The 20,202-nt window shown below is 45.2% G+C and overlaps 1 long non-coding RNA gene across 2 annotated transcripts in view; it reads right to left on the bottom strand.

Annotated features, from left to right (window-relative positions):
- The window catches only part of LOC106606484 (cAMP-dependent protein kinase type I-beta regulatory subunit), a 228,044-nt gene that overhangs the window by 22,170 nt on the left and 185,672 nt on the right, over nt 1–20,202 (bottom strand). For both annotated transcript variants that reach the window (XR_006770161.2, XR_006770162.2), the window contains one exon: nt 14,021–14,142. This is a non-coding gene — a long non-coding RNA (cAMP-dependent protein kinase type I-beta regulatory subunit). The remainder of the gene's footprint in view (nt 1–14,020; nt 14,143–20,202) is intronic.

Here is a 20,202-nt window from a genome sequence, read left to right as displayed (position 1 = left end):
GCTCTGCTGAGTTTCACACAGGGTCAGGAGAGCCAGCCTCCAGGGAGGGAGCAAAAGAGGGAGAGGGAGGGAGAGCGAGAGAGAGAGAGAGAAGAAGAAGAGAGTGATGGATAAATATAACATATATAGCGATACTGACGACTCCAGACAGAGAGAGAGAGAGAGAGAGAGAGAGAGCGAGTGATCAAAAAAGAAGAAGGGAGGGATAAATATACAGAACAGTACTATAATACAGAAAGATGTTGATTGTAAAACATGCAGGTATCAGGTATTTAAGACTTTTTAATGCCAATTGGAATTGAATTTAATACCAATTTTGAGGTCTGTGAGCATCACACACCTGCCAATATTCCTCAACAGAAATGAACCCATGTTGGTAAAAAGTAGTATTTTTAGGGTTGGCTCTTTCACCAAAGGCTATAGCCTAGATCATATTAGGCAGGTGTGCTATTTTATCAATAAGTATAATCCTATAGCCTTACCGTTGTAGTAGCAAAGTGGCTATGCTATAGATGTCTGAAGCATGGGGTTGCCCATATTAACTGTACCTGTACATAGCTCATCTGTAAATAGCCCATCCAATCTACCTCATCCCCATACTGTATTTATTTATTTATTTTGCTCCTTTGCACCCCAGTATCTCAACTTGCACATTCATCTTCTGCACATCCTACCATTCCAGTGTTTAACTGCTATATTGTAATTATTTTGCCACCATGGCCTATTTATTGCCTTACCTCTCTTATCCTACCTCATTTGCACATGCTGTATACAGATTTATCTACTGTATTATTGATTGTATGTTTGTTTATTCCACGTGTAACTCTGTGTTGTTGTATGTGTCGAACTGCTTTGCTTTATCTTGGCCAGGTCGCAGTTGCAAATTAGAACTTGTTCTCAACTAGCCTACCTGGTTAAATAAAGGTGAAATAAAAATAAATAAAATAAAAAGGCAACCCCAATGGACTAATCAATAGCTAGATCACAAACTCTGTAATCAGAATTTTGGCTACGATACTAACACCAGCTTAGTGTAATGATGCTCAATACCATACCAATCAACTGCTCAACAGGCAACAACAGAACCTTGTTAAGCTGACTCAGGTGTGCTTGAGCAGGGCTGGATGAAATGCCTGCACACCCAGTGGCCTAGCTCTTCAGATGGAGAGTTGACCACATGTGTTTTATACAGTAACAGTGCTGTGTATTTTACTTCAAGGCATTCTTTCACAGTGGTATGGATGTTAGAGTAGGGCTGGAACAAACATCTCCACACCCAGTAGCTCTCCTGGAGGTGTTATACTATGACATCAGAACATTAGCCTACAACCAAATAGTCTAATCAAATAAGTCCTTCATTCAGTGAATCAGGTATCAAATGGCTATACTTTGAAGCAAGGTAGCTAAGCAGGAGGGCTCTACACTGTCTTTTTCCAGTGCCAAGTAAGACATGAAATAAGTTAGCTGTTTCATCTAATATATTCAGGAAATGCATTATGGATATTTGGATTTGCACCATGTCAAAATAGGATCCAGAATAATGTGTTTGGCTCTTTAGAGATGAATTTGCCTTCTATGTTTTTTTGTGTGCTATGCCTGTGCTACATCATTCAGCACCTGAGGAAGTGGGAACTCAAAACACATTAGCTAGATTGCTAACTGTAAATATGATATTTACTGCTAGATAGCCATGCAATTGATCTAACAGTACAGGCCTATATAGGCTACTTGATGCATTCACTGCTCCATTCTGCTGGAGCATCATCTCAAATACTAGTTCTGAGAAACTAACCAAAACGTCACTGACTAACATTGGTTCAATTATTTGAATTCCATTTCAGATAGTTTTTTTTGCTGTTAGCTCAATGTGCACATTGACCTGCAGTTTCTCTTCGGGGCGGCAGGTAGCCTAGTGGTTAGAGCGTTGGGCCAGTAACCGGAAGGTTGCTAGATCAAATCCCCGAGCCGACAAGGTAAAAATCTGTCGTTCTTCCCCTGAACAAGGCAAGTTAACCCACTGTTCCTAGGCTGTCATTGTAAATAAGAATTTGTTCTTAACTGACTTGCAAAGTTAAATATAAATAAATACAATTCTCTAGAGTTAATCAGATCATGCCCGAACTGTGTGATGGAGTTGTAGTTTCCCAATGTTCTACATAGTTTAGTGCAGAAAATGTGATAATTAACTACAATTACCATAATCCATTGCGTGACTACTTGTCCGGACTGTGTATCTTTTACGCCTGCTACATAAGAGACATAAAAATTCATGATCAAGAGGGGAAACATAGAGAGCAGTTGCTTCGAGAGGTATGTCTACCTGACAATACATGATCTAAGTGATTGATAGTTGGTATTCAGCAGTCATAAAGTATGCCTGATTTACTTTGAACTACTGAGATAGTGATTGTTGTCAGTCACCATTGGCAGCAGCTCTATAGACATGAGATGATGACTTGGAATGAAATAATAAAGTCATCAAATAAACAAATGTATTATACACAACTGAAATATTTTAAAGTAATGGGAATAAGTGGTGGTTAATAAGTGATAATGGGCAGTCACTATCTTCATTGGACTTTTATGAATAGTTTTATTCTGTGTTGTTACAGCATTACAACCCACATAGTGCATAACGCATTTAAAGTAAAAAAATAAATATTGAAACCGAAATTTAAAATATTCATAATTTTTTTATAATCTAACTGAAACCTTTTCAAATTGAATTTAAGACATTTTAAGACTTCAGATAAATGAATTGAATACTTTTTATGACTGTTTAAGGACCCGCGGACACCCTGGCATGGGGTACCCATGCTGACACCCATGAGAAAGGAATGAAAGAGTGACTCAGACAGATGATAGAAAAGACAGGAGGCCTGGATGTCCCTCTGAAATTAAACCAGTGAGAAATACAGGTTTTTTTCAGATTTCAATGGGAAATTTCCCCTATTCTTTTCCTGGGGCTTTAGAAATGACACCAGATGCCTGTTCCTGTTTAAAAAGGGCCATGTTCTCAGTGGGGTCCTGATCTGTCAGAGACACATAGGGACCAGAGAATACCCAGGGGGGCAGAGGAATGGACTGACTGGGCTGAGGGCCCGCTGGAGGGGAAGTCCAGAGTCAGACAAGCACTCTCTCTCTCTCTCTCTCACTCTCTCTCTCTCTCTCTCTCTCTCTACAAAAACAGTCTCTTTCCTTTTTGGTTCATCTCTCTCTGTGCTTTCTGCTCTCTATGTATGTATCTCCTCTCCAGCCTGTCTCTACTATGCCTATGGTCAGGGCCTTAGCCTACAACTGGAAGTCTAGACTCTGCAGTATCTGACCTGCCTCTCTTCTCTCTCTCACATCACCTGACCTGTAATGGAATCTAGAAACTATGAGGGGGATGGAACAGGCAATCTAGAAACAGGGAGAGGATAGCACAGTCAATCTAGAAACAAGTTGAGGACAGCACAGTCAATCTAGAAACAAGTTGAGGACAGCACAGTCAATCTAGAAACAAGGAGAGGATAGCACAGTCAATCTAGAAAAAAGGTGAGGACAGCACAGTCAATCTAGAAACAAGTTGAGGACAGCACAGTCAATCTAGAAACAAGGAGAGGATAGCACCGTCAATCTAGAAACAAGTTGAGGACAGCACAGTCAATCTAGAAACAGGGAGAGGACAGCACAGTCAATTTAGAAACAAGGTGAGGACAGCACACTCAATCTAGAAACAAGGTGAGGACAGGACAGTCAATCTAGAAACAAGGTGAGGACAGCACACTCAATCTAGAAACAGGGAGAGGACAGCACAGTCAATCTAGAAACGAGGAGAGGATAGCACAGTCAATCTAGAAACAAGGTGAGGACAGCACACTCAATCTAGAAACAAGGTGAGGACAGCACAGTCAATCTAGAAACAAGGAGAGGATAGCACAGTCAATCTAGAAACAAGGTGAGGACAGCACAGTCAATCTAGAAACAAGGTGAGGACAGCACAGTCAATGTAGAAACAAGGAGAGGACAGCACAGTCAATCTAGAAACAAGGTGAGGACAGCACAGTCAATCTAGAAACAAGTTGAGGACAGCACAGTCAATCTAGAAACAAGGAGAGGATAGCACAGTCAATCTAGAAACAAGGTGAGGACAGCACACTCAATCTTGAAACAGGGAGAGGACAGCACAGTCAATCTAGAAACAAGTTGAGGACAGCACAGTCAATCTAGAAAAAAGGTGAGGACAGCACAGTCAATCTAGAAACAAGGTGAGGACAGCACAGTCAATCTGAAACAATGAGAGGACAGCACAGTCAATATAGAAACAGGGAGAGGATAGCACAGTCAATCTAGAAACAAGGAGAGGACAGCACAGTCAATCTAGAAACAAGGAGAGGATAGCACAGTCAATCTAGAAACAAGTTGAGGACAGCACAGTCAATCTAGAAACAAGGTGAGGACAGCACAGTCAATCTAGAAACAAGGTGAGGACAGCACACTCAATCTAGAAACAGGGAGAGGACAGCACAGTCAATCTAGAAACAAGTTGAGGACAGCACAGTCAATCTAGAAACAAGGTGAGGACAGCACAGTCAATCTAGAAACAAGGTGAGGACAGCACAGTCAATCTAGAAACAAGGAGAGGACAGCACAGTCGATCTAGAAACAGGGAGAGGACAGCACAGTCAATCTAGAAACAAGGAGAGGACAGCACAGTCGATGTAGAAACAAGGAGAGGATAGCACAGTCAATCTAGAAACAAGGTGAGGACAGCACAGTCAATCTGAAACAATGAGAGGACAGCACAGTCAATATAGGAAACAGGGAGAGGACTGCACAGTCGATGTAGAAACAAGGAGAGGACAGCACAGTCAATCTGAAACAAGGAGAGGACTGCACAGTCAATCTAGAAACAAGGTGAGGACAGCACAGTCAATCTAGAAACAAGGTGAGGACTGCACAGTCAATCTAGAAACAAGTTCAGGACTGCACAGTCAATCTAGAAACAAGGTGAGGACAGCACAGTCAATCTAGAAACAAGGTGAGGACAGCACAGTCAATCTAGAAACAAGGTGAGGACAGCACAGTCAATCTAGAAACAAGGTGAGGACAGCACAGTCAATCTAGAAACAAGGAGAGGACAGCACAGTCGATCTAGAAACAGGGAGAGGACAGCACAGTCAATATAGAAACAGGGAGAGGACTGCACAGTCGATGTAGAAACAAGGAGAGGACAGCACAGTCAATCTGAAACAAGGAGAGAACAGCACAGTCAATCTAGAAACAGGGAGAGGACAGCACAGTCGATGTAGAAACAAGGAGAGGACAGCACAGTCGATCTAGAAACGAGGAGAGGACAGTACAGTTGATCTAGAAACAAGGAGAGGACAGCACAGTCAATATAGAAACAGGGAGAGGACAGCACAGTCAATCTAGAAAAAAGGTGAGGACAGCACAGTCAATCTAGAAACAAGTTGAGGACAGCACAGTCAATCTAGAAACAAGGTGAGGACAGCACAGTCAATCTAGAAACAAGGTGAGGACAGCACACTCAATCTAGAAACAGGGAGAGGACAGCACAGTCAATCTAGAAACAAGTTGAGGACAGCACAGTCAATCTAGAAACAAGGTGAGGACAGCACAGTCAATCTAGAAACAAGGTGAGGACAGCACAGTCAATCTAGAAACAAGGTGAGGACAGCACAGTCAATCTAGAAACAAGGAGAGGACAGCACAGTCGATCTAGAAACAGGGAGAGGACAGCACAGTCAATCTAGAAACAAGGAGAGGACAGCACAGTCGATGTAGAAACAAGGAGAAGATAGCACAGTCAATCTAGAAACAAGGTGAGGACAGCACAGTCAATCTGAAACAATGACAGGACAGCACAGTCAATATAGAAACAGGGAGAGGACTGCACAGTCGATGTAGAAACAAGGAGAGGACAGCAAATTCAATCTGAAACAAGGAGAGGACAGCACAGTCAATCTAGAAACAGGGAGAGGACAGCACAGTCAATCTAGAAACAAGGTGAGGACAGCACAGTCAATCTAGAAACCAGGTGAGGACAGCACAGTCAATCTAGAAACAAGGTGAGGACAGCACAGTCAATCTAGAAACAAGGAGAGGACAGCACAGTCAATCTAGAAACAGGGAGAGGACAGCACAGTCGATGTAGAAACAAGGAGAGGACAGCACAGTCAATCTAGAAACGAGGAGAGGACAGTACAGTTGATCTAGAAACAAGGAGAGGACAGCACAGTCAATATAGAAACAGGGAGAGGACAGCACAGTCAATCTAGAAAAAAGGTGAGGACAGCACAGTCAATCTAGAAACAAGGTGAGGACAGCACAGTCAATCTGAAACAATGAGAGGACAGCACAGTCAATATAGAAACAGGGAGAGGACAACACAGTCAATCTAGAAACAAGGAGAGGACAGCACAGTCAATCTAGAAACAAGGAGAGGACAGCACAGTCGATGTAGAAACAAGGTGAAGATAGCACAGTCAATCTAGAAACAAGGTGAGGACAGCACAGTCAATCTGAAACAATGACAGGACAGCACAGTCAATATAGAAACAGGGAGAGGACTGCACAGTCGATGTAGAAACAAGGAGAGGACAGCAAATTCAATCTGAAACAAGGTGAGGACAGCACAGTCAATCTGAAACAATGAGAGGACAGCACAGTCAATATAGAAACAGGGAGAGGACAACACAGTCAATCTAGAAACAAGGAGAGGACAGCACAGTCAATCTAGAAACAAGGAGAGGATAGCACAGTCAATCTAGAAACAAGTTGAGGACAGCACAGTCAATCTAGAAACAAGGAGAGGACAGCACAGTCGATCTAGAAACAGGGAGAGGACAGCACAGTCAATCTAGAAACAAGGAGAGGACAGCACAGTCGATCTAGAAACAGGGAGAGGACAGCACAGTCAATCTAGAAACAAGGAGAGGACAGCACAGTCGATGTAGAAACAAGGAGAAGATAGCACAGTCAATCTAGAAACAAGGTGAGGACAGCACAGTCAATCTGAAACAATGACAGGACAGCACAGTCAATATAGAAACAGGGAGAGGACTGCACAGTCGATGTAGAAACAAGGAGAGGACAGCACAGTCAATCTGAAACAAGGAGAGGACAGCACAGTCAATCTAGAAACAGGGAGAGGACAGCACAGTCAATCTGGAAACAAGGTGAGGACAGCACAGTCAATCTAGAAACAAGGTGAGGACAGCACAGTCAATCTAGAAACAAGGTGGGGACAGCACAGTCAATCTAGAAACAAGGTGAGGACAGCACAGTCAATCTAGAAACAAGGAGAGGACAGCACAGTCGATCTAGAAACAGGGAGAGGACAGCACAGTCAATATAGAAACAGGGAGAGGACTGCACAGTCGATGTAGAAACAAGGAGAGGACAGCACAGTCAATCTGAAACAAGGAGAGAACAGCACAGTCAATCTAGAAACAGGGAGAGGACAGTACAGTCAATGTAGAAACAAGGAGAGGACAGCACAGTCGATCTAGAAACGAGGAGAGGACAGTACAGTTGATCTAGAAACAAGGAGAGGACAGCACAGTCAATATAGAAACAGGGAGAGGACAGCACAGTCAATATAGAAACAAGGAGAGGACAGCACAGTCGATGTAGAAACAAGGAGAGGATAGCACAGTCAATCTAGAAACAAGGTGAGGACAGCACAGTCAATCTGAAACAATGACAGGACAGCACAGTCAATATAGAAACAGGGAGAGGACTGCACAGTCGATGTAGAAACAAGGAGAGGACAGCACAGTCAATCTGAAACAAGGAGAGGACAGCACAGTCAATCTAGAAACAGGGAGAGGACAGCACAGTCAATCTAGAAACAAGGTGAGGACAGCACAGTCAATCTAGAAACAAGGTGAGGACAGCACAGTCAATCTAGAAACAAGGTGGGGACAGCACAGTCAATCTAGAAACAAGGTGAGGACAGCACAGTCAATCTAGAAACAAGGAGAGGACAGCACAGTCGATCTAGAAACAGGGAGAGGACAGCACAGTCAATATAGAAACAGGGAGAGGACTGCACAGTCGATGTAGAAACAAGGAGAGGACAGCACAGTCAATCTGAAACAAGGAGAGAACAGCACAGTCAATCTAGAAACAGGGAGAGGACAGTACAGTCAATGTAGAAACAAGGAGAGGACAGCACAGTCGATCTAGAAACGAGGAGAGGACAGTACAGTTGATCTAGAAACAAGGAGAGGACAGCACAGTCAATATAGAAACAGGGAGAGGACAGCACAGTCAATCTGAAACAATGAGAGGACAGCACAGTCAATATAGAAACAGGGAGAGGACAACACAGTCAATCTAGAAACAAGGAGAGGACAGCACAGTCAATCTAGAAACAAGGAGAGGATAGCACAGTCAATCTAGAAACAAGTTGAGGACAGCACAGTCAATCTAGAAACAAGGAGAGGACAGCACAGTCGATCTAGAAACAGGGAGAGGACAGCACAGTCAATCTAGAAACAAGGAGAGGACAGCACAGTCGATCTAGAAACAGGGAGAGGACAGCACAGTCAATCTAGAAACAAGGAGAGGACAGCACAGTCGATGTAGAAACAAGGAGAAGATAGCACAGTCAATCTAGAAACAAGGTGAGGACAGCACAGTCAATCTGAAACAATGACAGGACAGCACAGTCAATATAGAAACAGGGAGAGGACTGCACAGTCGATGTAGAAACAAGGAGAGGACAGCACAGTCAATCTGAAACAAGGAGAGGACAGCACAGTCAATCTAGAAACAGGGAGAGGACAGCACAGTCAATCTGGAAACAAGGTGAGGACAGCACAGTCAATCTAGAAACAAGGTGAGGACAGCACAGTCAATCTAGAAACAAGGTGGGGACAGCACAGTCAATCTAGAAACAAGGTGAGGACAGCACAGTCAATCTAGAAACAAGGAGAGGACAGCACAGTCGATCTAGAAACAGGGAGAGGACAGCACAGTCAATATAGAAACAGGGAGAGGACTGCACAGTCGATGTAGAAACAAGGAGAGGACAGCACAGTCAATCTGAAACAAGGAGAGAACAGCACAGTCAATCTAGAAACAGGGAGAGGACAGTACAGTCAATGTAGAAACAAGGAGAGGACAGCACAGTCGATCTAGAAACGAGGAGAGGACAGTACAGTTGATCTAGAAACAAGGAGAGGACAGCACAGTCAATATAGAAACAGGGAGAGGACAGCACAGTCAATATAGAAACAAGGAGAGGACAGCACAGTCGATGTAGAAACAAGGAGAGGATAGCACAGTCAATCTAGAAACAAGGTGAGGACAGCACAGTCAATCTGAAACAATGACAGGACAGCACAGTCAATATAGAAACAGGGAGAGGACTGCACAGTCGATGTAGAAACAAGGAGAGGACAGCACAGTCAATCTGAAACAAGGAGAGGACAGCACAGTCAATCTAGAAACAGGGAGAGGACAGCACAGTCAATCTAGAAACAAGGTGAGGACAGCACAGTCAATCTAGAAACAAGGTGAGGACAGCACAGTCAATCTAGAAACAAGGTGGGGACAGCACAGTCAATCTAGAAACAAGGTGAGGACAGCACAGTCAATCTAGAAACAAGGAGAGGACAGCACAGTCGATCTAGAAACAGGGAGAGGACAGCACAGTCAATATAGAAACAGGGAGAGGACTGCACAGTCGATGTAGAAACAAGGAGAGGACAGCACAGTCAATCTGAAACAAGGAGAGAACAGCACAGTCAATCTAGAAACAGGGAGAGGACAGTACAGTCAATGTAGAAACAAGGAGAGGACAGCACAGTCGATCTAGAAACGAGGAGAGGACAGTACAGTTGATCTAGAAACAAGGAGAGGACAGCACAGTCAATATAGAAACAGGGAGAGGACAGCACAGTCAATATAGAAACAAGGAGAGGACAGCACAGTCGATGTAGAAACAAGGAGAGGACAGTACAGCCAATCTAGAAACAAGGAGAGGACAGCACAGTCGATCTAGAAACGAGGAGAGGACAGTACAGTTGATCTAGAAACAAGGAGAGGACAGCACAGTCAATATAGAAACAGGGAGAGGACAGCACAGTCAATATAGAAACAAGGAGAGGACAGCACAGTCGATGTAGAAACAAGGAGAGGACAGTACAGCCAATCTAGAAACAAGGAGAGGACAGCACAGTCAATGCAGTTGCTTTCCAGACTAGAGAGGATGGGAGAGGAATGTAGAAAGTGAGGGAACGAAGGAGGTAGAGAGGGAGGGCTGTGGCTCCAGTGCTGCAGGCTCATTGGTGCAGCTGGAGAGAGAGCCAAAAGGAGGGATACTTCACTGATAATACCCCTCCAGTCCTCCAGTCTCAGCTGCGCCTTACTGGGGCTTGGCTCACAGAGCTCCATGCTAGCTAGCTACCAACCACTGGGGCTATTGTTAGGGCTGAGAGAGAAAGAGAGAGGGGAAGGGGAATAAGGGGTAAAAGAGAGAGAGGAGGTAGAGCGAGAAGAGTAGAGATGGAGAGAGAGGTTTGGAGGGGTAGAGAGAGAGAGCGTAAGGAAGAGAGAGGGAGGTAGAGAGAGAGAGAGACTAAGAGGTAGAGAGAGAAGGAGAGGGGGAGAGAGAGAGAGAGGGAAAGAGAGATGAGAAGGAGAGGGGGAGAGAGGAAAGGAATGAGAGCAAGCCAAGTTTAAACAGGAGCTGAGGGTTGTGAAAGGATGAGAAACAGGAGGTGAAAACAACAGACCAAAGAAACGACAGATGACCCCCCTCACACACACTGGTCCTCTTGGCTTGACCCTGGTGGAACCCCCTGTAAACTATGGAGTTAATCAAAAGTGTGTTAGGCTGATTGACTGTCTGTCAGGTGGGGGGCCCTGCTCTAAGGGGCCCTGCTCCACACAACCACAAAGCTAGCAGTGTGACCAGCCCCCTTCTCCCAAACCCCTCACTCATTCACACTCTCCCTCAGAACACACACACGCATGCACCACGCACACAAACACACACACACCTCACAACGCCCCTTCGTCTGTCTCCTTGAGCCAATAAGGATGTAATCAGTTTTGATCTCAAACTAAGCGCCGTCTACGTCTCGGGATAATGACACATACATTGCCCTGCCAGGGTCCCCAGCTGATGATACGTATTCGACCTGGGCCCACAGTTGTCATCGACCTCAGGCAAGAGGAAGTATTGATATACAGCAACAAGACACTGGACTTCCATCATAGACGTTGATACACACGTAACCACAGATATACAAAGAGCACATCACACTGACACACTGACACAGTGACACACTGACACAGTGACACACTGACACAGTGACACACTGACACAGTGACACATCACACAGTGACACAGTGACACATCACACACTGACACAGTGACACATCACACTGACAGTGACACAGTGACACGTCACACACATTGACACACTGACACACTGCCACAGTGACACACTGACACAGTGACACACTGACACAGTGACACATCACACAGTGACACAGTGACACATCACACACTGACACAATGACACATCACACTGACACAGTGACACAGTGACACGTCACACACACTGACACACTGACACACTGACACACTGACACAGTGACACACTGACACAGTGACACATCACACACACTGACACAGTGACACATCACACACACTGACACAGTGACACATCACACACTGACACAGTGACACATCACACACACTGACACAGTGACACATCACACACTGACACAGTGACACATCACACACACTGACACAGTGACACATCACACACACTGACACAGTGACACATCACACACACTGACACAGTGACACATCACACACTGACACAATGACACATCACACACACTGACACAGTGACACATCACACACACTGACACAGTGACACATCACACACACTGACACAGTGACACACTGACACAGTGACACATCACACACACTGACACAGTGACACATCACACACATCACACACTGACACAGTGACACATCACACACACTGACACAGTGACACATCACACACTGACACAGTGACACATCACACACTGACACAGTGACACAGTGACACATCACACCTACTGACACAGTGACACATCTCACACACTGACACAGTGACACTTCACACACTGACACAGTGACACATCACACACTGACACAGTGACACATCACACACACTGACGCAGTGACACATCACACACTGACACAGTGACACATCACACACACTGACACAGTGACACATCACACACACTGACACAGTGACACATCACACACTGACACAGTGACACATCACACACACTGACACAGTGACACATCACACACACTGACACAGTGACACATCACACACACTGACACAGTGACACACTGACACAGTGACACATCACAAACACTGACACAGTGACACATCACACACATCACACACTAACACAGTGACACATCACACACTGACACACTGACACAGTGACACATCACACACTGACACAGTGACACATCACACACACTGACACAGTGACACATCACACACTGACACAGTGACACATCACACACACTGACACAGTGACACATCACACACTGACACAGTGACACATCACACACACTGACACAGTGACACATCACACACACTGACACAGTGACACATCACACACTGACACAGTGATACATCACACACACTGACGCAGTGACAAATCACACACACTGACAGTGACACATCACACACTGACACAGTGACACATCACACACACTGACACAGTGACACATCACACACACTGACACAGTGACACATCACACAGTGACACAGTGACACATCACACACACTGACACAGTGACACATCACACACTGACACAGTGACACATCACACACACTGACACAGTGACACATCACATACACTGACACAGTGACACATCACACACACTGACACAGTGACACATCACACACTGACAGTGACACATCACACACACTGACACAGTGACACATCACACACTGACACAGTGACACATCTCACACTGACACACTGACACAGTGACACATCACACACACTGACACAGTGACACATTACACACTGACACACTGACACAGTGACACATCACACACTGACACAGTAACACATCTCACACTGACACACTGACACAGTGACACATCACACACACTGACACAGTGACACATCACACACACTGACACAGTGACACATCACACACACTGACACAGTGACACAGCACACACTGACACAGTGACACAGCACACACTGACACACTGACACAGTGACACATCACACACACTGACACAGTGACACATCACACACTGACACAGTGACACGTCACACACACTGACACACTGACACATCACACACACTGACACAGTGACACATCACACACACTGACGCAGTGACACATCACACACTGACACAGTGACACATCACACACTGACACAGTGACACCACACACACTGACGCAGTGACACATCACACACACTGACACAGTGACACAGTGACACATTACACACACTGACACACTGACACAGTGACACATCACACACTGACACAGTGACACATCACACACACTGACACAGTGACACATCACACACTGACACATCACACACTGACACAGTGACACATCACATCACACAAAGTCAGATTCTACAGCCACAAAGTCAGATTCCACAGCCACAAAGTCAGATTCTACAGCCACAAAGTCAGATTCTACAGCCACAAAGTCAGATTCCACAGCCACAAAGTCAGATTCCACAGCCACAAAGTCAGATTCCACAGCCACAAAGTCAGATTCTACAGCCACAAAGTCAAAATTGGCTACAGAAATTAGCTTTCTGTTTTTATTTTAATGTGAAGGTTAGACATAAGGTTAGCAGTGTGGTTAAGGTTAGGGTTCAAATCTAATTTTAAGAAGATACATTGTAGAAATAGGTGAGGTTTAGCCATATTGATGACTTTGTGGCTGTGGAAGCTAGTGACGACCAGAAAAAGACATGCGTACACACAAACACTCCTGTACCTCTGTGATGATGAAGAAGTCATCTCCGGGGTCTCCCTGTACCACGATCTTCTCCCCGTCCTCAAACTGGACCGGCTCCAGAGAATCAGCTACAGTCAGACGCTCCCACTTGTCCAGAGACTCTGCAGGGGGACAAGAGGGTCAACAACAGAGACAAACACTAATATTGGGCCATACGAACATATACACATGCGCGCGCACACACACACACACACACACACACACACACACACACACACACACACACACACACACACACACACACACACACACACACACACACACACACACACACACTTCCTATGTTGAGAGACAGGCCCTCAATGCATAAGTGTGTACTGTAGTCAGTCAATGGGTTGAGGTTTCATCACACAAAGATCTGACTATTAGATTATCTCTTTAATACACTTTGTGGGAGGAGACTGTGTGTCCGGTATGATTGGTGCTGAGTGTTAGAATGTAGGTGACTACACTTCAGTATAGGGAATATCCAATTGGCTTATTGACAGAGGGGAAATAGAAAGGCACTGACAGTGCTGATTTCTACTGGTCCCTATGCAGCAGTGTTGGGGAATAAGTGTCACGCTCTGACCTAGGAGAGCTGTGTTTTCTCTGTTTAGTTAGGTCAGGGTGTGATAGGTGGGTGGGCATTCTATGTTTGTTTTTCTATGTTTTGGCCGGGTATGGTTTCCAGTCAGAGGCAGCTGTCTATCGTTGTCTCTGATTGGAAGCCATACTTAGGCAGCCTGTTTTTCCCTTTGTTTTCGTGAGTAGTTGTTTTCTGTTTAGTTTGTATAACCTGACGGAACTGTTGGCTGTCATTTTGTTTATTTTGTCTAGTGTTCGTTTTCATTAAAATATAACGATGAGCACTCAACACGCTGCGCCTTGGTCTCCTCTATATGACGCCATTACAATAAGTGTGTGTGTGTGTGTGTGAGCGTCCCCCGCTGTGCTGGCCACAGTAGATAATGGCTCCTGTTTAAACACTCATATGTAATTGGGGCAGCTCCCCTCCTTCCTACCTCACACTAATCCACTCACTCAGCAAGAGACATTACCTCCCTCCTCCCTCCCATCTCCTCCTCCTCTCCCCCCTCCCTCCTCTCCCCCATCCCTCCTCCTCCTCCTCTCCCTCCCATTCCTCCCTCCTCTCCCCGTCCCTCTTCCACCTCTCCCCTCCCTCCCTCCTCTCCTCTCCTCTCCTCTCCTCTCCTCTCCTCTCCTCTCCTCCCTCCCCTCCCTCATCCTCCCTCCTCTCCCCCCTCCCTCATCCTCCCTCCTCTCCCCCATTTTCCAAGTAAAGAGACAGGACTAACAGCTACCATTCATACTGTCTGACCACATCAGGGTCTGTATACTGTGTAGCAGTACAGTAGCATTTCAGTAGTAGGCTACACAGGGCTCTGATGGAGGGATTCAACAGAGTGGATATTTCTAGAAGGTGAGGGTATTTTCAGGTCTTGGCTATAAAAAGGTCTTATACTTGGAAATGCGCTGAATACATTAACGCAGCATTCAGCCATATATAGTATAGTGAACCATCAATGACAACCACATTTACTAAATTTAAATCCAACCCCAATATTATTATCCAATGTGGGTTATGTGAATTGTGTGGGTGAGCTGCGGCTCAATACCTATGCCAAAACTTAACCCTCAACTTAACCATTCCGAATGAATGCCTAAACTTAACCTTTGAAATTTGACGTTTACAGACAAGCGTCTGATTCTGCAGTGGGACTGTGAGAGCTTGTTGTGTGTGCGTTACTGGCATGGGAAACATATTTTAACATTGCCAAAGCAAGTGAAGTAGATAATAAACAGAAGTGAAATAAACAATAAAAATGAACAGTAAACATTACACTCACAAAAGTTCCAAAAGAATAAAGACATTTCAAATGTCATATTATGTATATATACAGTGTCGTAACGATGTGCAAATAGTTAAAGTACAAAATGGAAAGTAAATAAACATAAATATGGGTTGTATTTACAATGGTGTTTGTTCTTCACTGGTTGACCTTTTATTGTGGTTCTGTGCAGCTCAGTTTCCACCTCACTTTGTGGGCAGTGTGCACATAGCCTGTCTTCTCTTGAGAGCCAGGTTGAGGCGTTTCTCAATAGCAAGGCTATGCTCACTGAGTCTGTACATAGTCAAAGCTTTCCTTAAGTCTGGGTCAGTCACAGTGGTCAGGTATTCTGCCACTGTGTACTCTCTGTTTAGGGTCAAATAGCATTCTAGTTTACTCCGTTTTTTTGTAAATTCTTTCAAATGTGTCAAGTAATTATCTTTTTGTTTTCTCATGATTTGGTTGGGTCTAATTGTGTTGCTGTCCTGGGGCCTCCTGTGAAGCTTCCATTTAGGTGGTTGTAGAATTTAACCGCTCTTTTCTGGATGTTGATATTAGCGGGTATCGGCCTAATTCTGCTCTGTATGCATTATTTGGTATTTTAAGTTGTACATGGAAGATATTTGGTGTTTGTCCCATTTTGTGAATTCTTGGTTGGTGGGCAGACTCCAGATCTCACAACCATGAAGGGCAATGGGTTCTATAACTGATTCAAGTATTTTTAACCAGACCCTAATTGTTATGTCAAATTTTATGTTCCTTTTGATGGCGTAGAAGGCCCTTCTTGCCTTGTCTCTCAGATAGTTCACAGCTTTGTGGAAGTTACCTGTGGTGCTGATGTTTAGGCCGAGGTATGTATCGTTTTTTTGTGTGCTCTTGAGCAACGCTGTCTAGATGTGTCTCTCTCTCTCTAGACCACATGTCAAACTCATTCCACAGAGGACTGAGAGTCTGCAGGTTTTCGCTCTTCCCTTGTACTTGATTGATGAATTAAGGTCACTAATTGGTAAAGAACTCCCCTCACCTGGTTGTCTGTATTAATTGAAAGGAATAAACTAAAACCGGCAGACACTAGGCCCTCCATGGAATGAGTTAGACAGCCCTGCTCTAGACGGTTGTATCACCAGGCCATAGTCAGATCCTCTAGAAGATGTTGAAGTAACTAACACAGTGGTAATGTGAACCTCAGTCTCTGTCAGTCTCCTCACAGTATCAACGTTTCACACTCTGCAGAGCCTTCACCCCACTTAACTAACCCCCTTCTCTGGGGGCACACTAGTCATTGGGTGTGTGTCTGGGTAAGGGAGAGAGTGTGTGTGTGTGTGTGTGTGTGTGTGTGTGTGTGTGTGTGTGTGTGTGTGTGTGTGTGTGTGTGTGTGTGTGTGGGGGGGTAAGAAAGAGAGAGAGAGTGTGTGTGTGGGTAAGAAAGAGAGAGAGTGTGTGTGTGTGTGTGTGTGCAAGTGTGTCTGGGTAAGAAAGAGAGAGAGTGTGTGTGTGTGTCTGGGTAAGAAAGAGAGGGAGAGAGTGTGTGTGTGTGTGTGTGTGTGTGTGTGTGTGTGTGTGTGTGTGTGTGTGTGTGTGTCTGGGTTAGAAAGAGAGAGAGAGAGAGTGTGTGTGTGTGTGTGTGTGTGTGTGTGTGTGTGTGTGTGTGTGTGTGTGTGTGTGTGTGTGTGTGTGTGTGTGTGTGTGTGTGTATCTGCCACCAGAGAGCATGTTGTTCTCCCCCCCTTTAACCCCAAACAACAACAAGGGATTGTACCCAGTTTCGTGGCTATCGCCAAATTCAAAGACAAACAAAAACACTCCTGCCTCCATCCCTCCCTCCCTCTCTTCCTCCTCAAAGGAGGGAGGAGAAAAGAGAGGGAAGAAAAGAAGTTTGAAGAGAGAGGTCGGTGTTTGAATACGGGCCTTGTTGGGGCCGTAAAAGGAGGTACATGGGGGAAAAGAACATGAGAGTTAGAGGAGGAGGAGGAGGAGGAGGGAGAGGAGGAGGAGGAGGAGGGGGAGGAGGAGGAGGAGGAGGAGGAGGAGGAGGGGTCGGTCCTGTGTGTTTACTCAGCCAGATAATAACACCACACAGGAGGCATGTCCTCTACACACACACGCAGGCATGCACGCACACACACACACGTACATGTACGAACACACACACACACACACACACACACACACACACACACACACACACACACACACACACACACACACACACACTCTCTCTCTCTCTCTCTTTCTAACCCACACACACACACACACACACACACACACACACACACACACACACACACACACACATACGCACACATATGCGAGTGAACACACACACTGCAACAAGGTCAGAAAAGGGAAACTGCCCTGTGCCCCTCTTAACAGGGTGGGGGGAGGGTGAATTATAAATATTTTTTTGTATCAATAATAAGCCCTAACCCTTCCTTTTGATTGTTATGCCCCAAAAAGGACCTCACTAGTTTCACAGGCTATGCTCAACGTAAAACACGCACACCGCCCCCAAAAATCATCTGTCCTGGTTGCAACACTCACTACCGAGTTCCAAACTGCCTCTGGAAGCAACGTCAACACAAGAACAGTTCGTCGGGAGCTTCCTGAAATGGGTTTCCATGGCCGAGCAGCAGCACACAAGCCTAAGATTACCATGCGTGATGCCAAGCATCGGCTGGAGTGGTGTAAAGCTTGATCCATTGGACTCTGGAGCAGTGGAAACGCGTTCTCTGGAGTGATGAATCACGCTTCACCATCTGGCAGTCCAATGGACGAATCTGGGTTTGGCGGATGCCAGGAGAACGCTACCTGCCCCAATGCATAGTGCCAACTGTAAAGTTTGGTGGAGGAGGAATAATGGTCTGGGGCTGTTTTTCATGGTTCGGGCTACAGGCCCCTTAGTTCCAGTGAAGGGAATGACATTCTAGAAGATTCTGTGCTCCCAACTTTTTGGCAACAGTTTGGGGAAGGCCCTTTCCTGTTTCAGCATGACAATGCCCCCATGCACAAATTGAGGTCCATACAGAAATGTTTTTGTCGAGATCGGTGTGGAAGAACTTGATTGGCCTGCACAGAGACCTGACCTCAACCCCATTGAACATGTTTGGGATTAATTGGAACACCGACTGCAAGCCAGGCCTAATCGCCCAACATCAGTGCCCGACCTCACTAATGCTGTTGTGGCTGAATGGAAGCAAGCCCCCGCAGCAATGTTCCAACATCTAGTGGAAAGCCTTCCCAGAAGAGTGGAGGCTGTTATAGCAGCAAAAGGGGGGACCAACTTCAAATGAATGGCCATGATTTTGGAATAAGATGTTTGAGGAGCAGGTGTCCACATACTTTTGGTCATGTAGTGTATGATGAAAGTAGGTCGAGAGAGATAGACCCTCACATCACATACACACTGTAAAGAGAGAGAGATAGACCCTCACATCACATACACACTGTAAAGAGAGAGAGATAGACCCTCACATCACATACACACTGTAAAGAGAGAGAGATAGGTCCTCACACCACATACCCACTGTAAAGAGCGAGAGATAGGTCCTCACATCACATACACACTGTAAAGAGAGAGAGATAGGTCCTCACATCACATACACACTGTAAAGAGAGAGAGATAGGTCCTCACATCACATACACACTGTAAAGAGAGAGAGATAGGTCCTCACATCACATACACACTGTAAAGAGAGAGAGATAGGTCCTCACATCACATACACACTGTAAAGAGAGAGAGATAGGTCCTCACATCACATACACACTGTAAAGAGAGAGATAGACCCTCACATCACATACACACTGTAAAGAGAGAGATAGACCCTCACATCACATACACACTGTAAAGAGAGAGAGATAGGTCCTCACATCACATACACACTGTAAAGAGAGAGAGATAGACCCTCACATCACATACACACTGTAAAGAGAGAGAGATAGGTCCTCACATCACATACACACTGTAAAGAGAGAGAGATAGACCCTCACATCACATACACACTGTAAAGAGAGAGAGATAGACCCTCACATCACATACACACTGTAAAGAGAGAGATAGACCCTCACATCACATACACACTGTAAAGAGAGAGATAGACCCTCACATCACATACACACTGTAAAGAGAGAGAGATAGACCCTCACACCACATACACACTGTAAAGAGAGAGATAGACCCTCACATCACATACACACTGTAAAGAGAGAGATAGACCCTCACATCACATACACACTGTAAAGAGAGAGAGATAGGTCCTCACATCACATACACACTGTAAAGAGAGAGAGATAGACCCTCACATCACATACACACTGTAAAGAGAGAGAGAT

Source organism: Salmo salar, chromosome 06 (genome assembly GCF_965601325.2).
Source record: "Salmo salar chromosome 06, fSalSal1, whole genome shotgun sequence".
Taxonomy (NCBI): Eukaryota; Metazoa; Chordata; class Actinopteri; order Salmoniformes; family Salmonidae; genus Salmo; species Salmo salar.
This window is presented reverse-complemented; position numbering and strand designations above follow the sequence as displayed.